At 38.0% G+C, this 25,520-nt stretch overlaps 1 protein-coding gene across 1 annotated transcript in view; it reads right to left on the bottom strand.

Annotated features, from left to right (window-relative positions):
- BMPR1B (bone morphogenetic protein receptor type 1B) overlaps nucleotides 1-25,137 on the bottom strand; it is a 158,243-nt gene extending 133,106 nt beyond the window's left edge. Inside the window, exon 1 of the mRNA XM_054066081.1 lies at nucleotides 25,080-25,137. The gene's annotated coding sequence lies outside the window, so the exon portion shown is untranslated. The remainder of the gene's footprint in view (nucleotides 1-25,079) is intronic.
- Between the last annotated feature and the right edge of the window lie 383 nt (nucleotides 25,138-25,520).

The following is a 25,520-nucleotide window of genomic DNA, read 5'->3' as shown; positions in this document are numbered from 1 at the left end:
ATGCAGCAAGTCTGCAATTCAAATAATGAGACAACTGTTACTACATCATTTAAGCTCATAGAATCACTAGAATCGTAGAATCACTAGGTTGGAAAAGACCTCTTGGATCATGGAGTCCAACAATGTCTTAAACATAATCTGATTAGCCCTAAAGTCTAGATTCTACAACTAACATTAATCAAAGATAATAGGCTTACTTGAAATATACCAACAGCATCAAATTTTAAAACAGCGGTTTAGTTAGATAAGATAATCCTCAAGGGACACAGAACTTTATATGAACAGTATGGACCAGTACAGTTCCTAAATCCCCTTTTAGCAAGATGAATAATACCAAAGTTTCATAATCACCTAGTCTGACTTGGAAAAACTTGCTGAATTAGGTAAGTTGAGAAAAGAAAACAAGTAGTGTGAAAGATTCCAGTTATTTGGGAAGGAAAACAGGTATGTGTCCATCAGCAAGAAAAGTATTATAAGGAAAAATTATTTGCAGTAATGCTATAAAACTGAAAGATTGTAGCAAACACTGAAATCTGCATTGTGCCCAGAAACCTGGATTTTTGCAACTATAAATCAGTTTAAATAATGAAAAATAGTCTGTGTATTTTTAAAAGCATCTCATTCTGTTTTCTTTTATTACATCAGTTATGATACACTAAATCATATCTAAAGTTCTGAAACCACAAAATAGCTTTAAAGGTCTGTAAGATTATTTTGAAATCTTCTGAAAATTACCTTAACACATTCTGCCTCTACAAACATTCAAACACCTTATATAAAATCTCACTACCACGTGAGCTTCCCCACCTGTGTTTTCATGGTACATTGTGTTTTCATCCCTTATAATAAATGTATGAATTTTATCCTTGCCAAATGGGGGGGCGAAACCTATGCTAAAAGCCAAATGTATATTGGCTCCAACTCTAACTTGACCCTGTAGTTCAAAAACCTCCACACCTTCAGGCCTGCAAACTTAAAAATGCCCCAACTTCTATCAACAGTAGTCTTATTCTCTACCTCTCTACTCATCATTATCACATGGGACACCTCCTGGGGATACCTCCTGTGGCACAAAGTACTAAAAAATTACTTTCCAACCTTATACAAACTGACTGTATAGTATATTTACTTGGTTTCATTTCATGGTTTGGTGCTTAGAAAGACTCACGTACTACCAGCTGGTGCTTCTGTTCCTACTTGTGCTTGCTGTTTGGCAGAATTATGGTCACTACAAGGTGAACTGGACCATAACAATTCTGATTTTTTTTATTCCACGCTTAGAGATCCTGAACTTTAGCACCTTCAGAGAACTTAATTTTGATTACAGAGATCAGATGAGAAACTAAGTAAGTTCACAATAATTTCTAATTATCTTGAAAGCACGACCACACAGTCCACCTCTTTTCCCATAAATCTATAGTCTTAAAGCTAAAGGGAAACATTGTTTGAATAGGGTAAAATATAAGCATCTAATTTGACACTGCCCTCTGTCCAATCTTGTCACTACCATGGCAGTAAAGTTGCAAAAAATATCAAAGCTAATGAAAGCATATTTTATAAAGGATGAAATAACTATATTAAAGAAAAACAAAGCCCTGACTGCCTTCCGCAGTCATCAAATACAGCAGAACTACAACCTTCATTTGACTTCAGTGTTAGATACAGAAAGTTTTAGGTTGTTTTAGAATTCAGTTTCTCCAGTGAGAGAGTGTAAACTACAAGCAAATTCAATAGACCACAACCACCATTTTCTATTTTTTCCAGCAGTGAACACTCATCTGAAGGCTTCTGTTACATTATGGAAATAATTGCTAGAATCCAACATCTCAGTATTGTTTGCAAATTAACTGGTAAAGGATAGATAACTTTGAATTATTTTCAGTATTTCTAATTCTTGACTCTGAAACGTGAAGACATTTTTCCTCCAAAACTCTGAATTTCTTAAAAAATTAGAAACTTTAGTCACCTTATGAAACCATCACAGAATTTATATCTATAGTGGCAGTAGCTGTGTCTCCTGCTTTAAGGAAGGATAACTGAAGATGTACATATTGGAATTAGCTGTTGTGTGTCACTCACTACAACAAATGGTTTATGTTCCCTTTTAGCTGGGAAAATGAGACAAATCCTCCAGACCTTTTTTTTTTGGCTGCTGTTTTCTCTGGTTAATAAATGTTTTAGAAACCCCGACTAAGCTCTGAGCAGATGACTGAAGCAGTAAGACTAAACACTGTGGCACGCCATACTCTTACTTTTTAACCAGCCAAGAAAAATAAGCAACTTTGAGGGTTTTCAAAATGTAGCAAAAACTTCGACAAACCTACATTACCCACACAAGGGTAGTAACATCTGCCATCTAGGTTGTTTGATGCATTTGATACGTTTGCAAATGCAATTCATGAAATTGTAGTCATTCCAAGTTTGAATTCACAGTTTTCATTATAGCCTACTCTTGTGTACATTGCACAGTGGGAAAGTCTGTCAGCTGTGCAGACGCTAATGAACATGGCTTCAGTTTGCTTTTAAGAAATCTGGAGAATTTAAAGACATTGCTGGAGGCATTCAGTTCTTCCACAGATTTTGTGACTGGTGCAAAGGAGTCAGTCGATGTCAACAATGGATACAGTCTACAGAACTGTGTTAATTATCCTCAGTGGTGGAACTGTAAGTTTGAGTCTAGAAGTTAATTTCAAATAATGTTTCTTCCCAGCAGCAGTTTCTAACTTCTTATAGGTTTACAAAAAATAAAATAGCTTGTGAAAGCTCTACTAGCAGGGTGTTTGAGAACTAGGCACCTAATTCTGTAATGCCCGCTCAAAAAACACACAGTTTGACTCAAGGCTGGTGCCTAGGACAACTCTCCACAGGGAGCCCCTAACCCTAAACCTCCTCAAGTAGAGTTGTCCCCATGGAGAGTCTGCTATGTAGAGTTGTCCCACAGAAAGTTGTTCCTTTCTGTCAGTCCTGTTGAGAGACACACCAGATAAAGAACCCAGCCACTCTGGTAGGACTACTGTCAATTTCTGCAGGGACAATCTGCTCTCAGGTGACCTGCTCTCTGTCTCTCCAGTGTTTAAGTGCCTGTTAAGTCTCTAGGCTGGCCCACCGAACTGGTGGTTTGTCCCAACCCAGTGAAGGACAACTCAACAAACTGCTGCTGACGGCTAACTTCTCAAATAGGTTCAGATGATCTTCAGCTCTCTGCTCCTCTCCTTGCCTCCTCTTCTTTCATACACTCGTACCTTTGGCTCCTCAGGTTCTGGAGTTCAGTTTATCCTGACTTTGTTTTCTGGCTCTGAACTTGTTCTGCCTTGACTTAAGAAAATGGCCCCACCTGCTTTTGGGTACCCCAAGTGGTGAAGGTTCCCTGAGAGTTTTCAACAGTTCTCTCTCTACCTTTGCCACTGTGACATGGATTTCATCTGGATTTGTAACCAGAAATCTGCTGATGGAAGAGAATTTCTCAAAAATCAATCAAGCTCTTACCCCAAGCTACTCCTAATTATCATTGCCTGCTTTATAAGTATCCCTTTCTGGAAGTTTTCCTTAAAATCACATTTCAACCAGTGCAGGATGCTAGGCTCATTACAGCCATTAACAGTCATATCTTCCACTCCATACCTTAGGCAGTACATTCTGTAGGCATTCACAGCCAAAGAAATGCCATTTATACTAATCTTGACATACTGTCTTGTCTTGCCAAGAAAACATATATATAATGCTTGTCCATCACAACCACCTCTCCTTCATATCACTCATTAAGATTTTCAAGTATCTAGCACAGAAATGCTTGCAAGAATGTAAATAATTCATGAAAGACATCTACATCTAGCAATAATGATAGCGAATTATGTTACAAATTTCTGCATTTGCAAGGTCTTAGACTTGGTACGACAGAAGGAGTTGGCTGGCCTCTAGCAGTGCAATTTCTTTATTTTGAAGATGACTAAGATTTGTGGCAATTATAGCAGGGATTTTGTCACACAGTAATGCTGAACTTTGCAGAACTTGTGAAAATTCATTTCTGATTCATGGATACATTCTCTCTCTGTAAAACTAAAATTAGCTTAAACTTTGTGATCTCACACTGAAGTAAACTATATCTGTTCACCTCTTGCCTCCTTTCTATTTGATGCCCAGACAGATCACATCTGTTTAATTGAAAACGAAATGGAAATTACAGTATTGAACCAATTAGGCAGTGAAGCATACCTTGAGGAAGACAGTAGCTGGAAAGAGAAACTGTTAAGAATCAATCAACTACTCCAAGTTATGTTCATTTTGAACACGATTAGCACAGGATACATCACAAAAATAATACTGTTTGCATTCAAAAAGATAATTTCAAGAGAAACAAATATATTCTATCACATACATACTAAGGCTACACTGAAAAGATGACTTTTTTTCAAAGTAGTTACCAACAGCTTCTGTCAGCTTCAGTGAAATTTCATGGTGTCTCTATTACTAACTTTGAAAGGAAAAGTAATTGACCTCAGGTATTTATTTTCTTGATTTAAATGAAATATCTTTATTCTCCTACAGGTTCCAAACTAAACATTACCACAGGCTAAGTTGTAATGAATCAAACTTCCATTGAAACCTTGACTATATTGCAATTAAAAGTAAGTATAACCACTCTGAAAACTCAACACAGAAATGCTAGAATTGCCAAGTGGCCACTGTGTTGAAACTTTGGATTACAACACCACGCTTCAGGCTTCCCTGTGAAGACTTCAATGCCATAGCTAAGGCCATGAAGCTATACTGAAGTTCGTATGGGCTGGAGCACCTCCCATACAAGGACAGGCTGAGAGAGCTGGAGTTGCTCAGCCTCGAGAAGAAAAGGCTCAGAGGAGATCTTGTAGCGACCTTCCAGTGCCTGAAGGGGGCTACAAGAAAGCTGGAAAGGGGTTATTCACAAAGGCTTGTGGTGATAGGACAAGGGGAACAGAGGGGCAGATTTAGACTAGACGTAAGCAAGAATTCTTTCACCATGAGGGTGGTGAGGCACTGGCACAGGTTGCCCAGGGAACTTGTGGATGCCCCATCCCTGGGTATGTTCAAGACCAGTCTGGATGGAGCCTTGGACAGCCCAATCTAATGAGACATGTCCCCACCCATGGCAGGGGGATTGGAAGTAGATCATCTTTAAGGTCCCTTCCAACCCAAACTATTCTATGATTCTATGATATTAACGTTTGCAGAACCCCTATGCAGTCTTACATCTGGGCATGTGCAATGAAGACTGCCAGGAGGAAAGCGCATAGGAAGTAAGTTAGTCAGTTGTTCAACAACTAACAGCAGCACCTCACAAAGTCTACACATCTAATCTGGCACTTAACTTCACTTCTGGCACTTTTAAAAGAACACGCAACCCAGAAGCTTCCAACCAAATCAACCACATTTGAAAAATTATGTCTCTTTCCTGTCAGAATTCAGTCATACATCATTTGTCCTGGCACTGCTCAGCCATATGCTACCTTAAGGGTACCACGGAGGAAGAGAAGTTGGGCTTCAAAGTTCGCTTACCCTTTTGGCTGCATATATCCAAAATAATACCTTGAAGGTGTTGCAGAAAAATATGGGAGATGTCAAATCGCAGTCTGATAGACAACACAATACAAATAGATCCCCTGCTTATTTAAAGTCCTTCCTATTGCGCTGTGACTCTCAGCCAAGCAGAAATGCACAGTGTTGGAACACAAGAGCACCTCAAGTTGGTGCCACTACTAAAAGTAGTTACTAAAAGTACTTACTTAACATTGTTACTTTTAACCTGTACAAGCTTATTGGCCTCAGAATAAGAAAAAAAAAATGAATTAAAAAATTTAATAATCAATTAAGCATTTTTCACCAGCTCCACGGAGTAGCTACTGTCTCATCTTTGGGGTCTGCCTCCATGACAGAGTTGTCCATTATGAATGACTGGTTCCTACACTAGCCACGTCACTGCCTGAGCAGATGCTTCTGAGTGAACAATACAGGCAGAGGAAATATTTGGTTCATGTCACGCCTTATGTTTAACTTTCATTCAGCATGCAAATTCTAGTATTGGATTTTATACTTCACTAGTGAACAGCTAAAGAAATCACAGATAAAACAGCAAATAAGTCACAAACACCACCTTCCAAAATCTTGGAAGGCTGAAGTCAGAGGAGAAAGATGCTCAGTGAGTGTAACAAGATGTCTGTAGGTCCAGTTGAAAACATTTTTAAGTGTGGGAAAAGAAGCTGATGCATACCTGAGCTTTTATGGCCTGAAGTCAAGCATAAGGAACAGTTTTTAACACATCTCATTACAGCAGGGTAGCTCTTTACACTTTACAAAAATTACTTCCTCATCTCTTAAAACTGATAAAAAGCAGGTCAATGCTTTAGTCATAGTTTAGTATAGTAATACTTTCTCATTTACTGACTCAGCTTATGCCCATTTGAGACACTAATCTTTAAAAGGTGAAGTTAGTCAAAATACGTAGCACTCTTTTTTAATCTAAAAATACTTTAGCTTTTTAATCAGAGTAAATCAAGAGTAACCTTCCAGCTACATCACTGTGCCTCCCTATTCGTAAGTACCATAAGCAACAGAAGACACAGTTAAACAAAAGACAACTACAGCAAGAGACACACCTATAGATGACTTGTTTGGAATGCCATCTTGTTGAATTATTTCCTATAAAAGGTCAGAAAACAACTTTAAAGATATAGTCTAAGCATCTGTGTGGCATTTATTATGTAGTCAAAAATGTTACCAATACCTTACTACTTTGATACATCTCCACATCACTTCATCTCTGATTTATCTGGGAAAATTAGGAGATGTAGTAACACAAAGAACTTGTTTCACATATAAATGGAGAGGCTAGCAAGCTCTTTAAGTGAAAACAGATCAAGTGGCATTTCTTTCCCACTGAACAAATCTAGTCCCCAATGCCAGACTTTATGGGAGTAAATGACTCATATCCATTTATTTACCAAAAGCGGTTGCAGAGTTAATGCTACACAGTCTATACTTTACTGATGAGTTCTTCCAATAAAACGTGTTTTTGGTGCCATATGACTGATCAGGGAAGTGAAGGTGAACTGATCCTGTAAATGATTTTGGTTTAACTTATCAGAAATGTCACTGTTTCCTAATGTTTTACGCAAGTTTAAAAGCCTGTCTATATGAAAGAACACCTGGGAAAATTTTGAAAGGTGGGGGAGAAAAGGCGGAACGGTAGAATTGCAGGCCTCTGGTAATTGCAAGTGCACAAAATAACATAACTGGCAAAGACAATTTTCAACACACTAATTCTACACTACATATTCCTCTTTATATGCTTACCTTTAGGAACATATGCTAACAGAAGAAAAGGGGATGCTGCCATAGAAGGGCACCCTGAAGAAGGTCCTTGGTTTTGCACTTCCTCCCCTAATCCAGTAACAGAAACCAGATGTCTTCTCCCCTTCTAGGGATTATAAAACTTCTAATTGTTTAGAAACATACACATCTGTTCAATCATCCAAATACTTAATACAAATGTAAGAAATTTAGTTAGAACAGAAATAAAATTCTATACAGGCATACTCCTTTCTAGGAATTCAGTGTAGTATATACGAAACAATACTATTAATTTCACCTCCATTACAGACTTTATTGAAAGGACAATATTCTTTAAAACACGTTTCCTTAAATTTTCCTCCCAAGCTCAAAAATATGAGTTTAGTCATCACTAAATCTCACCAGTTATTTCCAACATTTAAAGCATCTTTAAGAAAAATCTCAGATATTCATTAAGGACAGTTCCAATAAAATGGCTATCACAGAAGAAAGAGGCCTTTAAAATGGAGAAGAAATTAAAAAACCCACAAAAGTTCACTTTACTTATGGAGAAGACCACAGGATTCTCCACATTCCTTCAAGAAAAAAGCTTTATGGTGCTCACGAAATAATTGGGGGGGGGGGACAGAGAGTAAGCTGCTCTGCACAAACTGTTCTGTTTCTGAGAGATGAAAACCTAAGTCAAGTTTTGTGAAATCTGAACTTCAAATTCCTGTGATTCTGAGCTTCAAGTTTCTTCTCCCTCCCAACCTTAATGATTAGTCTGTTTTTCATCATAAATCTTGATCTCTTCAGCTAACAAGCCTTCTCCTCCTCAGGTCTGACAAGCACGATGTACATTTTTAACAACAGCAATGATTTAAGTTTTGCTTAGGTCTGTGGTTTGCAGCATCTATACATCTGAACCACAGAAGGAGAACTGTAAAAGGAAACTAATCTCACAGTTGTGTCAGTGCTCACCGTGAAATTTTTAATCAAGTGTCTCTCAAAGGGTAAATCTTAAGAATGACAGGAGAAGCATTATGTAAAAAAAAAAAAAGTTCAAACCCCATAAACAAAGCAATTTTCATGCTCCTCCTTGAAGATGCCAATTTGAAATTCTGAAAAAGCGCAGAACACTGCAGTGAGACTTCAGCACATTTCATTCATCCTCACATTATGAGCCTAATTCTAATAACCTTCACTCATCAGAGTGAGTTCTATTCAGTTATAAAGGATTTACTTTTAGGCAGCTCAAGGTAAAGCAATATTTGTGTTTTTATATTCACTGGAGCTCTGTAAATCCTGCAGTATGAGAGTTTTTAGCTTTTGCACATAAAGTTGATGGGAAAGAGACCAAATTAATTCCCAGTTTATGTTATTTTCTTAAATATGGCCATCCATGGTACAGATTTGTCACATCTGAGTAATTACAATGAACACTCACTCAACGATTCTTGCTCTACGTCATGGGTGGGCCATGCCTCAACAAAGGTTTTATATATTTGAGAGCACCTTTCCTCCAAACATCATTTAGGGTCCAAACACACAGACCATTGAATCTACTCAGAGTAATCAACAATACACTTGAAAGAAGGATCTGCAGAACTGAATGTTATGTGCTTGGCTAAAACAAACATGCAAGAGCACTGCATTCCTTGTAGACCAATGAATGCATGTAAAATACATGATGATGCATGAACTCACTCTTTATGAGCACGGCCTAAGGGAACTGCCTCTTAGCTAGAACTGCTTAGAGGGGATGGGGTGGGACGAGAAGACTGAACATACAGTGGGCCTGCTAGACATCCATTATTAACTGCCCTCCACCATATCCCTGTTTATGGGCATGTTCTTGCTCTTTCAGCACACTGTTGCCTACCCTTGACTCTAAGGGTCTTTGTTTCCAAGCAATAAATACTTCAGGCTCCAGGGAGCAGACAGGAAGATCATACATGGCTCAAAACCCCTCCTTTACTGTTGATAGATTATTGTAAGTGTTTATTCATTAGTAGCTGAAATGCTATTGACTGCACACTTAATAAATAGCCTATTTGTTCTTTTCAACTGAAGCAATACTGTAACAGGACTTCTGAAGAGAAGACCATTAAAAATATAAAGACATCACACAGCAGGTAATTTGGGGAATGTGGTTTCGGTTTTCTGTTCATTGCAGCACAATCAACAAATTCTACATCAATTAAAATTTCTGCTGCTTGAATAAAAATTTAGTGCAGCGTATTCCTACATCTTAAGAATGATCTAGAGATTTTCAAGACATGAGGCATCGAGATAAAGTATAACTACATTAGTGTAGCTTTACAACAACACAGTGTAATAATTTTCCCCTTCTCTGGACAAAAATGGCAGCCTTGGCTCGGCCAGGGTAAAAATGCTTTCCTGAAACACAAGACAACAAACCAGGTGAAGAGCCCACTTTGCTGCAAACCACCACTAAGTTGTAAGAGCAAAAGCCATACAGCTGAACATTTTTCTTCTCTTGTTTTTAAAAGCAGCCTAATTTGTTTAGAAGGAGAAGAAAATATTCCCATTTTAAAGTTCTTTTGCTCAAAGACAGTCTATTTAAATGTTTTCAGCTACTTACTAAATCATTGTTAATTAATGCACTGTTTTTAAGATCACACTTAATAAACCCTGTGCTAGATAACTGTCACTTAGTGACTACAAGAAGGAAAACTATCACAATTTAATTTCTTAAAATGGTTCCACACAATTAAGATGACTAGAAGTATATTGTATAGGAGGAAGAGATTAACCGGGAAGGAAGATACAGAAAGAGATATATTCAAAAGATATCATTGTACAGTTAAATAAAAAGAAAAGTACCAACCATGCACAGCAGTTAACAGTTAACTACAGTTAACTTGCAAGATCGCCAACAGAAAAAAAGCAATACGTATATCAGAGCTAATATTTAAGTGATCCATTCCCATGACAAAAATCTACTCTATCATATGAGCACAAACTAACTGAACAGTACAAATAACGTCTAACTGACTCCTGTGCTGATAGTACATTTTCAATGACAAAGGATCAGTGTAATCTGTGAAAGTAAATGATGATAATTATCTACAACCATATCTTGCATAGGTGCCTCATTTTATTTCTGATGTGGACTTCCCCAAACAGCTGCATGCTTGCACTCACAGCTGGATGAGAGCTGCTGGACAGCTACACTACTCACACAGAAGGAAAAACAGAGGTAATAATATGCAGAGAATTGGGCTTGTTTGAATCAGACTAAATATTTAGATTGGAGTCAAATTCCTTCTAAAATACATATTGTAGGCATATGTATGACAGTCAGAAGATGAGTTTGTTAGAAGTGAAATATAAAGTAAAGAAATAAGTAATACTGCTACGCATGGGAAAGGCAAACCAAATCCCTAAGTGTTTCTCAGACAAATGCAATTAACGTACTTCTTGCAACCCTATAACAATTAGTTTTCTAGTAGAGTTAGTTACTTGAGGTCCTATTTTTTTCAGCTACACTTTACTCATGTATTTTACCTTAGTTTATACACTGAATGCAATAACCTAAACATCATCACAACATCCTCAAATGTTAGAGTCTCCTGATTTAACATTTAGGGGTACTGGGACAGCAGAAGTCCCACACTGACTCTGCTACTGATGAGAGCTATTGAACTGCACAGAGTTGACAGGAGGCTAACAGTAACTCTTTCTATTACCATGTGGTAAGTCACGTCAATAGCATCAAAACTTCATGGCATGTTTTGATCCCTCCATGCTGTCAAGCTTCCTTCCTCTGAAAAGCCAAGACACCAAACACAGGAAGAACATGATGCATGCTAGATCCATTCTTGACATGAAACCTGAATGGGGTCTGAGAAACACAGTCTCACCTGGAATTCCTTGATCCACTTTACAGGAACAACCCTCACAGTAAACAAACTTCCCTCCTCACTCCTTATGTTTAAACAGAATGTACTGTATTTCAGTTTGTGCCCACTGCTGCTGGTCCTGTCACTGGGCACCACTGAAAAGAGCCTGATTCCATCCTCCTTGGACCCTCCTTTCAGGTATTTGTATGTACAGATGAGATCTCTCTCAGCCTTTTCTTCTCCAAGCTGAATAGTCTATTCTCTGCTTTTCCTCATAGGAGAGATGCTCCACCCCCCTAGTTACGTTAAAGGTACCTTTACTGGACTGGCTCCACTATGTCCATGTTTCTTTTGTACTAGGGAGCCCAGCAGTGGTCCTAGCACTCCAGATATGTCTCACCAGTACTAAGCAGAGGTGACGGATTCCATCCCTTGACCTGCTGGTAGCACACTGCTCATTGCAGCCCTGGAGGCTGGTGCCTCTCTTTGCCACCAGGGAACTTTACTGACTCATAGTTATGTTGTTTCCATCTGTGTATTTTCTTTTCTTTGAGTTACTGTTACGTGAACGTTGCTTAGTCTTCAGCACTGACTATAAGAATTTTATGAATTTGAGAGTTATACTAGCAAAAATACTTCTCATTAGTCAAATAAGCACATAATATTTTAGTTTGGCAATCCAAAGAAGCTTTTAATCTTTTTCTCTTTTCGTCTGTCTGGCAAAAGCTTGAATTTATCAAAAGAAAGCTATAGAAAAGGGCTTGAAGGATTAACAGCTAATGCATCTTCCAAAATAAGCTCATAAAGACATTGGCGATACATCTGATCTAACAGTGAGAAAAGGTAGAGACAAGAAATATCTTAAGAAATTAATGGAAAAACTCTTACTGTGTACTATAACTTCTCGGTTGACCACAGCTCATAATTTATCCAGTCAGGTATGGATGTTTTCACAATTATTCACGATCTTGGACTCATTTCCTGTTATTGTTCTCAACATGTTTTTGGAAAGTACTAATATATAATGAACACGAAGACATGTATCAAAGTGCTAAATTATTAAAAATGAGACTTCAAACCTTGAGAAGCCATTGGCTGCTTCCTTTAAAAAGCAATCTTCTGTTTAAACTTCCCTGCTTTATGACTATACTGCTTCCAAAACTTTTATCCACTGGCTACTAGCTAAAAAGAAAAAAAAAAAAAAAAAGAAGAGCTGACCTGAAACGCATTCCATGAAGGTGCAAACTGATTTTATGACTACACAACAAGGGTGTGCAACACGGGGTGAGACAGTTATGGTCCATGTGGTTATAAAGGGCAGCCATCATCAGTTCCTCTCTCTCTGCTACTATGTAACTGATTAAAAGCTGATTAACTGCATGTATTTTCTTGTTATTGCAAACAAGTTTCGTTTAGTTATCCAAGGAAACTGGCAGTCTAGGAAAGTATGTTTGTGCGGCTTTCTTGTAGCTGAAAAAAAATCTCAAATAGTAAATGCAAGGGGAATTCAGAGTTTTAATATAGCTTTTATATATATACATAAAGCTAATATTAAATATATATTTCATATATATATATATATTTTCTTTGTCTCGCTTTTCCATACAAATTCTACTTTTCTTGCAGAAATTAAGGGTCTTTTTACTTCCAGCCATCAAACGAGTTAGGCTGAAATTGGTTAATAGGACTGGACATTACTAATACGCACACTTACAGATGGATAGTGGGATCAACAAGATCTTGGTGGGAAACCAGTCTCAAGGAAATTTTGCATTACGATCTCACACAGAGCATTTGGGAAATGTTTAAGCTGTAGGAGTCAAAAGAAATTGATCACTCAAAAGTGGGGGCACATAAAATAATTAATTTCATCCTCTATTATACCATATATCAGTTTCATAGAATGTATGATAAAAACCTGGATGTCTTATCACTCCTGCAGCAAACACACATTCTCAGCCAGACATACAGCAACTGAAGTCCCAGTGGACAAGAGGGTCTCAGTGCAAAACTATTCACCTGGGAGGAAAAGAGATGGCATTTTCTCACAGAAAAACACAGGAATGAAAATAAAATCTTTAAAATGTATAAATATTTTCTTTGTAATCTGTATTCTAAAAATGAAGGAAATATACTATGCTCAGCAGTGACAAATGTTTTAAAATTATTAACCTAATACTGTTAATGAAGCCTGACACTCAGCTGGTATGTTATCTACTGCGAAACATGACAATACAGTATGAAGAACCCAGCATCCGCCTGTGTCAGCATTCTGGATGTCCATGATAAACTTCTAGTTTATTTGGCCAATGTAAACTGTTTTTCTCCATTCTTCATTAAGTTAAAAACAAAGCAGCTCAAAGATAAGCTACAAAAAAAAATCTGAACGTAAACATCCTGGAAATTATGTATAGTTCAACTATAGTGTCTGGAAAAAATATATATATATATATTTCTTTTGCTAAGGCCTAAATGCAATACCTAAGGCGCCATGTGTTTTTAAAATAAGATAGCATTTTTTTAACTTACATTTACATTTTTATGCAACCAGATGCAGAGACAGAGACACATCATTTTAGTCATAATAGCTTGCGACAGAAAGGTGTTTGGGGTTATTGTGTCCTCTTCCAGTAAAAGAAAGATATGGAGCACAATGCGAAAACGTCAGATACTTAACACAATCTGTGCCAGAACGTTGCAAACCTCCAGAAAATGTCACTGATTAGATAACATGTGCCTAACTGAAATGGCATTAGACAAAAGCACTTCTATCTCCTCTAAAATAAACAGAGACAGAGAAGAACAGTGTGCAGGGAGCTCCTGGATTGTCACCAGAAAAAGAAGGGAAATCTTTAGTCATCCATGGTGAAAAAGAAGCAAATTACCCAGAAGAGGAGACTCTAAGATTCTTCAGAGACAGCCAAAGAATTAGGAATTAATGGATTTATTAAGGAAAAGAAGAAAGACTGATCTTCTCAGCCAGCAATAACTGGGAAGAACAGAGATTTATAGGTATTAAGTCTCAACCAAGAGGAGGGAAGCATCCACAAGGAATGGGTACATCTTTCAAAGCACAAGAAAACAGAAGAAAACTGTTGCCCTGCGGGGCTATGGAAAAGTGGTGAGTAGAGAAAGGCGCCGGTATGCATGAGCACAAACTGACATGAGGATGTATAATGAAGAATCCTCTAAAAGGGAGAAGAGAAATCGTTCCAAAAGTTTTCTGGAGAAAGAAACAATCGTTGATATGTTTTCAAAGTGTAGATGTTAAAAACTGGGATTAATGTACACGTGCTAAAATTCACATACTTCACATCAACCAGAGGTAAGTCCCACCCAGTAATTTATGTGGAAAAGAAAAAAGAAAGGAATTTTGATCAAGTGGATAAATGAAACTAACTGTTACCATTTCGAAAAGAAACATTTATCAACAGGATGGTTACTACGGATAAGGACAGGAACAAGAAGTCCTGGTTGCATGACTTTTCTTGGAAAAGTTAAAATAATACAAGCCGTATTTACCTTTCATTTATCAAAGACAGCAAATCCAGTGAATTTTATTTCTGTCATCACAACATTCAAAGTAGTGAAGTGAAAATTAGCATGTAATAAAAAGTTATTATATACCAAACAAAAATTCCACGTCAATCCCACTGCTTCCTTAAATTTTGATGCTGGTATTTTATCATCACAAAGCTATTCTGATTCAACAGGCTGGCTTCCAAGCTTGTTACCTTAGCAAAAATATCAAATATTATTTATTATTATTAACCCAGATTTGGCAAAAGTTAACAAGACTGCCCTACAAGATACATACATTAGAAATTAGAGTAAGAGACTACCTCTGAATTACTACCACATGTGAATCAAATTATATTCAGGGAGGCACCAGTTCCAGCATCCAGAGTCTCTGTACATGTTACACTGAAGTATAATTTATAGCAGACCTTACACATTAAGCTTTCATGGTGGTAGCTGTGTTTCTCATTAGTTTATAAAGAGAGATTTGGATGACAGTGATTTGTCCCATATACACAGACCTTACACATAACAGTCTGTGTTAGCATCTGTGGTCTGCCTGTTCAGGTCACATTTTTCTGTCTTTCTCCTTGACTTTCCTTGGTCATATGTGCCATTTATTTGCTTACACCAGATTTGCACCTTATATTTTGGCATATCATTGCGTATGTCTGAATTTCATTTCCTATAAAATACTTCACAACAGATTTGCATTGGTTTCCTTCTCCATCCTCGTGCCCAAACACATGTGTTTTAATCAAGACTTGAAAATAATCTATACACCCACTCAGTTAGACAAATGCCAAGAGGTCTCCAGATTTTAAGCTTTCATTTGGCTGCAAAACGGTGTTCCAAACACAAATGGGCAGTAAACATCACAGCTGGCTTCTCATGTTTGCAAGCAAGTAAACAATTTTTTGGATACCTCTCAGCTGCAGAGATGTGTCCCAACCTGTGGCAGTTCACGGCTGCTAATAAGAATCACACAAGATGCAATGACAACATCAAGGAATGGCTGCCTGTGAGGATGGAGTAATAGTGAAACTGAGAAGGACTCAGCAAATCAGTGTCTTCGAAGATACTTAGGGACATACAAAAGGAAGCGGACCAGCTCACACCAACTAAGACCAAACAAGGAATACATTTTTCTTCTGGAAACGGAAGAGTAAGCAACACAACACACTACATGAAAGCAGTGTCTGATAGAGCACACTTAAACCTATTCCTCCTTCATATTTTTCTTTCCTCATTCATTTTTAGTCTACATGGAGGTTTAACTCAGAGCCATCTTTTTTTTCACGTTCAAAGTCTTCCTCGGTCACTGCCTACAAACACAACAGGGTGAATGGCAGCCCAACTATTTTTCACCCTGGCACTTAGGCACAGACCACATTTTTCAGGCCCTGGCTTCAGCCTAGCTCTCTGATCCAGCTCCTTGAGATGACAGGACATCTCACGCACACCTCATTCTGCAATGCATGGAGAGAACTATTTGTTCTCTTGCTGCAACAGCATAAAAGCCAAACCATCTCAGGACTTCATGGCAGCCCTAAGATCACCCTGCAGCTGCAGTCTTCAGCAACAGCTGGCATTAGTATAGCACTATAAAAGCAGAGAAGATACCAAAGAGTATCTAACAAAGGGCACTGATGAGGTCACTACTGAACTTCGCTGCTTTAACAATGTTTACTGCCCAAGAAGAGATAAATACCACCAAGAGGGGAAACAAGCACTAAGATTATTGCACATGGTCCAGCCAGTGCAGAGAGAAGGAACTGCTCTGCACATGTTAGCACCCACCACACTGAGGAAACGCCGAATAAAACTTGACTAGAGAATGTTAGCTAAAAAATAGCCCGAGTAAACAGGTTTTATGTGAAGAGTCTTGGGAGTGGAGGAGTGGAAAGGCAACAGCTCCACAAATGCTGTTTTCACAGCGTCCCCGTGGGAGGACCTGGCAGTACCTCAAGCCTGGTAATCCGTGTGCCCATGGGCATCACACTGCAACTCAACTCACAGCAAATTTAGGATCCTCGACGAGTTTGAAAACAGCATTTATACTTGTACATTATAGAAGGAAGCTAAGACTCTTTACAGAATCCCATTTCCCATCCTATAGTAGAGAGGGGTTTTCTTTGTCCACTATTTGATAGTCCAATGGTACAAAACCTAGCCCCCAAAAGTCATTCAACAAGCTGTTTTCCTTCAGTCTGTAGTAATAAAACTATACAACCCTATAAACATTTTCCGCATTGGACTCCAAGATGCTTGGCACTCTAGCTGGAAACACTGCTCCTTTTGTTTTTACATTACAGCAGACCCCTTTAGGCCCACTTTCCATCAAGGTACCAAATATTTTTGTCTTCTATTTTCTGTGAGGAGAGGCCTTTCTAAATCTAGGCAGGAGACTTATAAGCTGCTATTATGTGATCATTATCACTCCAGACCTAAGCACAACACAAATCAGACTCATCAGAAGTGCAGAGCAATTCCCAGGGAAAAAAATTTCCTCCTGTACCATTCCAATGCATAGGCTGGCCATCCAGGGAAGCTTAGCATCAATGGGAGATATGGACCTGCATCTCTCAGACAAGGAGAGAGAAACACATCCCATGGAATGCTAAATTTCCTTTTCATAAAAATTGTAAGTTAAAACTAAGGTAAGCAATAAACAAACTGTCCTACGAGCATAGTCAGTCTGTGCCTAAGGAATCATCTTTTAAAATGCACATATTCTTCCTTTCTACCCCAAGTCTAAGAAGGGAAGGAGAGGCAAAGCATAGAATCATAGAATCACAGAATCATAGAATAGCATGAGCAGAGGTATGGCATATGGAGTTCTGCAAAACAATGTGCCCAAGCTGCTGCTGGCTTTTCTATTAAACCTGCTGACAGGAAAGCTAATGTTTCATTTGGGCAGAGTTTGCAGGGAGAGGTAACATCTTTTACAGCATAAATTGATACAGTTGGAAAAAACAGACAAGCTTTTAGGCACAGAAAGCCTTTCCTGCACAGACCTAAAGAAGGGCTTGTTTGTCCATTTTTTCTAACTATATTCGTTCATCTAATAAAAGATATTCCCTCTCCCTGCAAACCCTGTCCCACTTAACAGTCTTCGAACATCATGGCTATAAGAGTTATACTATTATATTATGATTGTACTGATGGCTTGCAGCACAGACTTCTGCATTTGGTCTAACAGGCATCATTCCACAGAGAACAAGCTACTGTTTTTAACGGCAACAGGTTATTATAAATTATACTCTTTGTGAACATGGGCCAGCATAAAGCTGATGGTGATGAAGGCAAAAAAACGCCCTAATCCCCGGCCGCCCAAATAACCCCAAGCCCTCTTATAACCATTCACATCAACTATGAGAATAGTCCAAGTATGACATGTACCACAGTATTGGGAAACACCAGAAGAGCATAAATTGTCAAGTATCTACTGAAGGAGTAGTAAAACAATCCCTGTATGGGATTTTTAAACTGGACTAACGAGATAAAATTATTTTCAAGACACATCCACAAACTTTCTCCTGCGTTGTGGTAACACTGCCATGCTTACAAGGACGGGTCTTGACAAGCGATACTCTAACATATGAACTGCACCCTAACGGGTTTATCGTGAGGACAGACATTTACATAGCAGAGAGAAAACCACACGGAAGTAAGTAAAGCCTTTTCAAAGGCTGTGGTACTCAGGAAGGCCTTTGTCTCTTACATATTTTGATGTTCTCAGTAGTTCTGGTGGAACAGATGAAGTAGCTGACTGATCTGCTTAAAGGGCAAGCACTGATGCAAGGAGATGCAATAAATATCTAAAATGCAACAAATGCAATAAATATCTAAAAGCTCATATTCTTTTCAATCAGCTCACAGTCACCTACCTGGTACATAAACCTTCTCCATGTCTCACAAAGAGAGGTACTGAGTTGCTGCATCTTTTCCCCACACAAAATACAGGTGTCTTATTTTCAAATGAAACGAGAAAGCACCCTAGAAGACACATGACTAAGATAGCAGCATTAACCCCCTATTACATCTCTAAGGCTTGGCTGGTCTCTAAGTGAGACAGGGTCCAGCACACCTTCCCCCTGAAGGATTAGCCATGATTCCCTCATAAGCTGGAGCAGGGCTGGAGTCAGCCAGGCATTTCTGGACACCAAATACCCAGCTACTTTGGCACCTGAGCTGCCGCCCTACAGCGATTCATACTCAGCACACCTCTGGACCACACATTCCTGGGCAGAGCTGAGCATCATAGCCACAATCTATCATGGGATCTGACAGCCCTGGGAGCAGCACAGTTCATATATTACTGGAACCATATACTGAAATATATGGGTTGGGCATTTCCCCAATAACTCAGTCTGATTTTTTTGGATACTCTAGACAGGTACCAAGTCTGAAACGATTGCAGAGGAACACAGGAAAAAGGACTGGCTAAAGTTGAGACATGCTTGCAGAACCATTAAGCAAAGCCCACCCCAGCTAACAAGAAGTTGGACTTAACAGAAGATTTTGCAGATTTCCCTAAGAAGCAATTGTTCTCTCAATAATCAATGTTGTCTCCTTACTCCAGACAGAGCACCTAGGTGAGAACTGAGTTGGCTGTTACCTCCCTGCCTTGCTGGATGGCAGGAGTGACTTACCAGTACCTTGCTATCTTGCACAGCACTGCATGTTTCTATTTAAAGCCATGTAAAGGATAGGGTTTGTTTATACCCTGCTATTTTTGCCAAATCAAATGCAGATATTGCTGAATGAAACATACTGGACTTGATGGTTGGTTTGTACAAGTCACCACCTAAAAATACTAAAACTCCAATCAAGGTATTCCAGACAAAATGCAAGGTAAAGACTTGGAGGCCCACATCATTCTCTGACACCTTTCAGCTATTTGCAGATGGTGCCAGATAGAAACAAGACTGATGAATTCCTACTTTTATTCAATACTGTAGCATTCATGTAAAGCGGCCTCTAAACCATCACTGAACTCTGGGGCGTGCAGAGAAATGAAGCAAGTCTCCTTGACCTGAACTGCAGGAACTGAAAAGAACTTTAAAACTCCTATGCCCAGTCTGCATAATAATGATATTAGAAAAACAAAATACAATAAAATTCCTCATGCAAATTGCCATCTGGGCCAGGAAGCTGAGTACAACACTGTTTCCATCATCTTTAATGATGCACAGTTTAGTTCAGGGGTGGGGACTGGGGGGCAAGGAAATGGAACCAACCTTTGACCAGTATGACAGCAGCGTAAGTAATCCCCTATTGCATTATGAAACGACTCATACATGAGGACCTGTTACATTACTGGCCTGTTAACAGAATCACAGCTCCTTACTTTGTATTCTTTTTTTTTGTTCTGTGTTACATTAGAGAAGCCTATTGCTGTCATCTGTAGAGAAAAGAAAAGCTGCTACAGTTTTAATATAAAACACAGGAAAAAATACACAGCAGCTGTTCGTATTTTCTAGGAAGTCTTTTATAATAATGATGTCATGGAAAAAGGCTGGAGTCTATTAAAATGGATCAGACAGGGAAGCCATTCAAAGCCTTCAAACAATATGTGTATACAAGATGCACCACGTACCTTATATTAAAATAAAAACAGGCAGAGAGTGGAGTTCCCTAAAAATATTATTGGGAACAGGCAATTAAGGTAATTTCATAGATTTACTTCTATAAATTCAGTTCACTTCTGGAACTACCCAATAAAGTAAAATACAAAAATCTACAACCAGCTCTCTGTCAATTAAGCTCATTTTCACCTATAAAAGCATTTAAATCTATTTTGAAATGACTGGCTCGAGCTACACAGGAACAAAAAAGCCCTCGTAACAAAAGATTCTCCATTAACAAATGGTACATTTAAACACCAGGTATAAACTTCAGCTCATTATGAAGGGTGTTTTGCTGAGGTTTCCCCTTACCTCCAACCTGGAAATTAAAGCATGTAGCTAAGAGACGTCCCATCCAGGCACTCGGTTTAACCTATATCTAGCAATCAGACATTTTTTATCTATATAACGCTACTCATGAGCCCAAGCAAGTTTACATCTTACTGCAGCTCACTTGCATACCACTCCAAACAGCACAGCCCAAGGCTTGCTCAAACATTATGCTTTTCTCCCCTGGAGTACACTGAAAAGATGAGGGTTTGTGGTAGAAAACAGATAACCACAAAACTTATCTCAAAAACTATGTTGTCTCATTTCTGACAAACTATGCCTTCCTCCCTAAGGCTTTCATTAGAAAGTTTGTCCTGATAGTGGCCTAAATGTGTCTTCCTAACACATACAAGAGTACTTAGCACAACACGCATATACTTCTGCTAATGTAAGATCATATTTGCATATTCGGGAGCTGGAAAAGTAAGGCCAGACTGAACACGTTTAATGTTTTTAAGTCACAATAAAAAATATAGAGACCAAAACAAAACAAACACAAATATCACATGCAGTGTTAAATTGTATACTGGGAACAGGAGCTATATTCTTCAAGACAAGAGAGAAGACCCTCCAGTTAACAGAACATTCTTAAATGTCTTTCTTTTCAAATTCTCAAATAAATTTGTACCTGTTAACTATAAAATCCCAGTTACAAACAAACATAATCAATGCAAATATCTTGAGACTTAGGAAATTAATGGAACTACACATTGTTTTAAGGGTAAAGTTCAACCAAGTCATCTGAAAAAATGTTTGATTAGAGCCCTGGTCAGTTATGCAAACATAAACTGAATACCTTTCATGATACTCCATATTAAACTGCATTCAACAATATTAAACTACTACAACAATTATCCCTACAAAAAAGATTTACTAGCAGAACTCCAAATCAAAATTCAAATTGTTAAGAATACGTAAAATTGTTCAAATTTCTAAAAACCTGCGGAAAACAGTGACCTTCAATTCACAGATACATCCATGCTGAGGCCATTTAACACTTCCACAAGTGGGTGTGTACAAACAAATTTCTGAGTTCACACAAGTCTAGCTGCTAACTCAGATCCCTACTATCTTGCTCGCATTTCCAGTCCTAGTAAAAGCAAAAATTTATATGCACGCACTAAAAGCAATAACGTTGGGCATTGAAGTAGCTCTGTGCACTTAACTAAATGCTTAAAAGATTTCAGCCAGAGTACAATAAAATGAGTCTGAATGCCTTATCTTAGGCTCCTCACAGTATTAATAAATTTTTCACTTTACGCTGTTATTGGTTAGAATAAAATAGCGTTAACATTCATAGACAAACATTCAGGGCAAGCTTATAAACTATTCTGTGATTAATGCCCGTGTATCATGTTTTCAATATTCATTGCTACCGCAGGTCATAAGTTATGATGTCAGCTTGTATCTGGATTTGCATTTTGAGAAATCTAATTTAAAATGATGATACTAAGGTATATGGTAAAAACTTCTTAGAAGTTCTATACTGAGTAAACTTATTCCCTCTGTTACTAGTAAAAATTTCATATTCTGGTGCCATCTATTCATCAAGCAAACATAGTTGGGTGTATCTTCCTGTACAGTCAACAAGCCATAGATTGAAAGTGCAGGAGCAGAACGTCTATACTGAAATGAGACTCTTGCCAGCATTGTGGGCAGGAGTTTGCAGGACTGAGCCAATAATATGAAATTAATCTACTTCCGAGAGCATGATAGAAAGTGCATCTGCCAAAAGGATTCAGGAGGAGGAAGAACAGGAGTCTTAAAAGAGCCCCGAGCTTGAGGGAGGCTCAGGAAATATCTTCCTTAGGTGTCTGACATTATTAAGACACTCACCTCTTTATTCTGCCGTGCTCAGCAGACTGGAGGATTACTCACCAGCTTGCAAAGAGGAGTTTTATGAGACAGCTGAGCTGAGATGACAGTAGGTTGCCACCGAAGTGGACTACTCTGCTTTCCCCTCTCAGTCCCACCCTCACTCTCCTATTTCCTTTGTATTACCACTACTTTTCTTGTGACCTTGTCTGTGACACCAGCTAAACCACATTGCAACTACCTCAGTCTTCTTCCTCATAGGTCCCTTCTACCAAAAAGGAATAGATTTCAGGTATTTTTGCTCCCTAAGACAAGTCAGTACGGCCTCAATAAGAGCCAGCTCAAGAATCAGAGTGGTTTCAAACCCAAGCCGTGGAGCAAGAGTTTTCTCAATATTACCACATTCTTATCTCAGCTGCATTGGTTCCATGTGAAATGTTAGCAGAAGATGCTTTTCACCTGAAGTTATTAGGTTTGATGTTGTTATCATTATTATTATATTATAAATTTCTTCCTTCCACAGAAGAAATATCCGTGGAATAAGCACAATTAAGTCCTCAAAGCAAAACAGAGCTCAAATGGGTTTCTCAGGTACACAATGCATGAAGCACCAGACTTATTAATCCTTTTTCCTATAATTTATTATTGATTTTTCCAGTAATAAATGGTGGGGCGGATATACAAATCAAATATTATATTCAGCCTTTGAAGTACAACAATTCCCTGTATTGGAAGAGCAGTGGCAGACACAACCAGTACAACCCATTGGAGCTACTTCAACCATTGCATAAAGGAGGGCATTCAAAATTTCAGTAGTCAATAAAACTTCAAAGCTTGATTTGAATTATAAATGGTTAAATGTTAAAGTTACTGAGAAAAGAGTGGATGATTTTCCATATCATTTTACAGGCAGAACCCTATCATGCAGTCTATGCCAGCTTAAAATTCTTCTATTACGTAAGTATTATTCTAAAACCAAGGAATAGCACAAGAATTACATAGAAAAAGTATGGAGCAATGCATAGTTCTTTGTTTAATTTATTAATTTATTTTCTTTCTAAAATGATTGAACTACCTTAGAACATAATAAAAGATATTCAAAGTATCCCCTTCCTCCAGGAAGACTTTAAGCACAGAGTAATCTAATGACTTTCAGAAGGTTTCAGTCTGAAGAATTAAAGCCATCAACATAGATTATTCTTAATTCATTTGTTTAGCTTATAATTTTGGAAGATAACAGATTTCTTTTTTTTCTTAATACCTGCATGCAACTTACTGGCTCTTCAATTATAGGTCCATTTTTATAAGAAAGGGCCACAATTTTATTTTAAACTTAACAGGCATTTACTTGTTTTCCTTTCAAAACTTAGGCATACATAACAAAACACCAGTCCTATAAATTTTCTAACACCAAATGCAAATTAAGTCATGAAATTGCTCTAGGAAAAGTTCCAAGAATGCAAACCCAAAGCAATTTCAACACAATTTTTCAATTTCAGGCTCTTAATGATATTCAGGCAAGGTAACAGAATATAGTGTGGTCAAGAAAAGCTATCCATGTGTGAAAAATGGTTATTAATCTAATTTCAACAACTTCCTGGATTTTATTTATAAGCTCTAAGATTAGATGTATATAAATGGAAGACACTGAAAGGATGCAAGTTTTTCTGTAGATCGAACAGCTCACAAAGTTTTAATCACCTTGGAAAAGTGGGTTGATAGTTCATGCCTTAAAAGGGTATCTTCATCTGTTTTGTGAACATTTATCAAATTAACATATTTCTCTCTATTTTACCCGCACTCATGTGAACAGCTTACCTGCTTTGCACCAGTCTGAACTAGAAGTAAAATAAGCAAAATCCCTTCCCCGTTATATACAAGGTAAAAATTCTCCCATTTTATTTTTGTCAGCTGTGAGTATATGGTTTTATAGCACCATCTCCAGCAAATTGGGGCTTTCCCCATCATGGAGAGAGTAATTATTTAATCCTTCAACAATCCTCCTGAAAAGCCCCAAATCCTTTTTCTTAAGCACAAGGCAGGAATTTTAACAGATTGTTTAAACAACGAGCTGCTGATTTTTTGCTCTGCAGAACTACTGCTTGTTTATCCCAGGGGAGGCATCAGTCAAAGAATGACAACTTAAATTGTTGGGCATGCTATTATTTAGCAGTAACCCCAAGGGTTCTAGAGACATTTCCTGAACATGAAGTTTAGGTCTACCAATGGTTCGCTGAAAAAAATGAGGTGGACGACAAGCAGCTTGCACCACAGTTATGCTGTCAAAACCTGGTGCCAGAGTGCTGCCCTTTACCTCCACAGCCACTTTCTTACCTGGCTCCCATTTTTGTCACAATTCTTTACTAATTCCTTCTTGAAAGATGTCCTAGGTAACAAGCATTCAAAATAGTAAGATTATTTAAATGTGCATACATGTGTCTTTCTCAGTTAGCCTGTTTACTACAGCCCGTATCACTGTGAACATCACAGTTGATTTTTCTTCAGCTTTTCAAAGCGTAGTTCACAAACAGCAATTGTCCTCTGTGTTTACTTCATGCTGGTGCTTACTAACAGCAATGGTTTTTATAGAAAGAAAATTACTTAACTCAGTCCTTACCTGAAGAACCTTAATTTTCAAGAAATATTCTTTTCTTGCCGTTTAAGATGGTGTGATCTGCAACAGAGCAGAAAGATATATCAATTACATTTGATATTGTGTATTAACATGCTGATTATAATTCACCACACTTCAGTGAACTGACAGATAAAAGTTTAGCTATTATCATGGTGTGACACTTCTTTGATGGAGACGTGTTCAAGTAATTAGTGTGTATGCAATACTGTACAATAAGAAGTATCTTTCTCATTTTCCAGTGTTTCTGTTTAGATATGGAGAAATAAGAGTTTTGATCTTCTTCTATGCTTTACAAATAATGCTCATGTTGTGCTTAGATAGATTAAATAATTAAGGTCCTGCTCACATGTATTTCTTGTTACTAAGCAGCCCCATCAACTGAATTTGGTACTTCAGGAAAAGGTGCATGTTTGGACCCAGATG

The sequence above is a fragment of the Cuculus canorus genome, chromosome 4 (assembly GCF_017976375.1).
Source record: "Cuculus canorus isolate bCucCan1 chromosome 4, bCucCan1.pri, whole genome shotgun sequence".
Taxonomy (NCBI): domain Eukaryota; kingdom Metazoa; phylum Chordata; class Aves; order Cuculiformes; family Cuculidae; genus Cuculus; species Cuculus canorus.
Note: the sequence above shows the minus strand (reverse complement) of the source record. Positions and strands in the feature narration are given on the sequence as shown.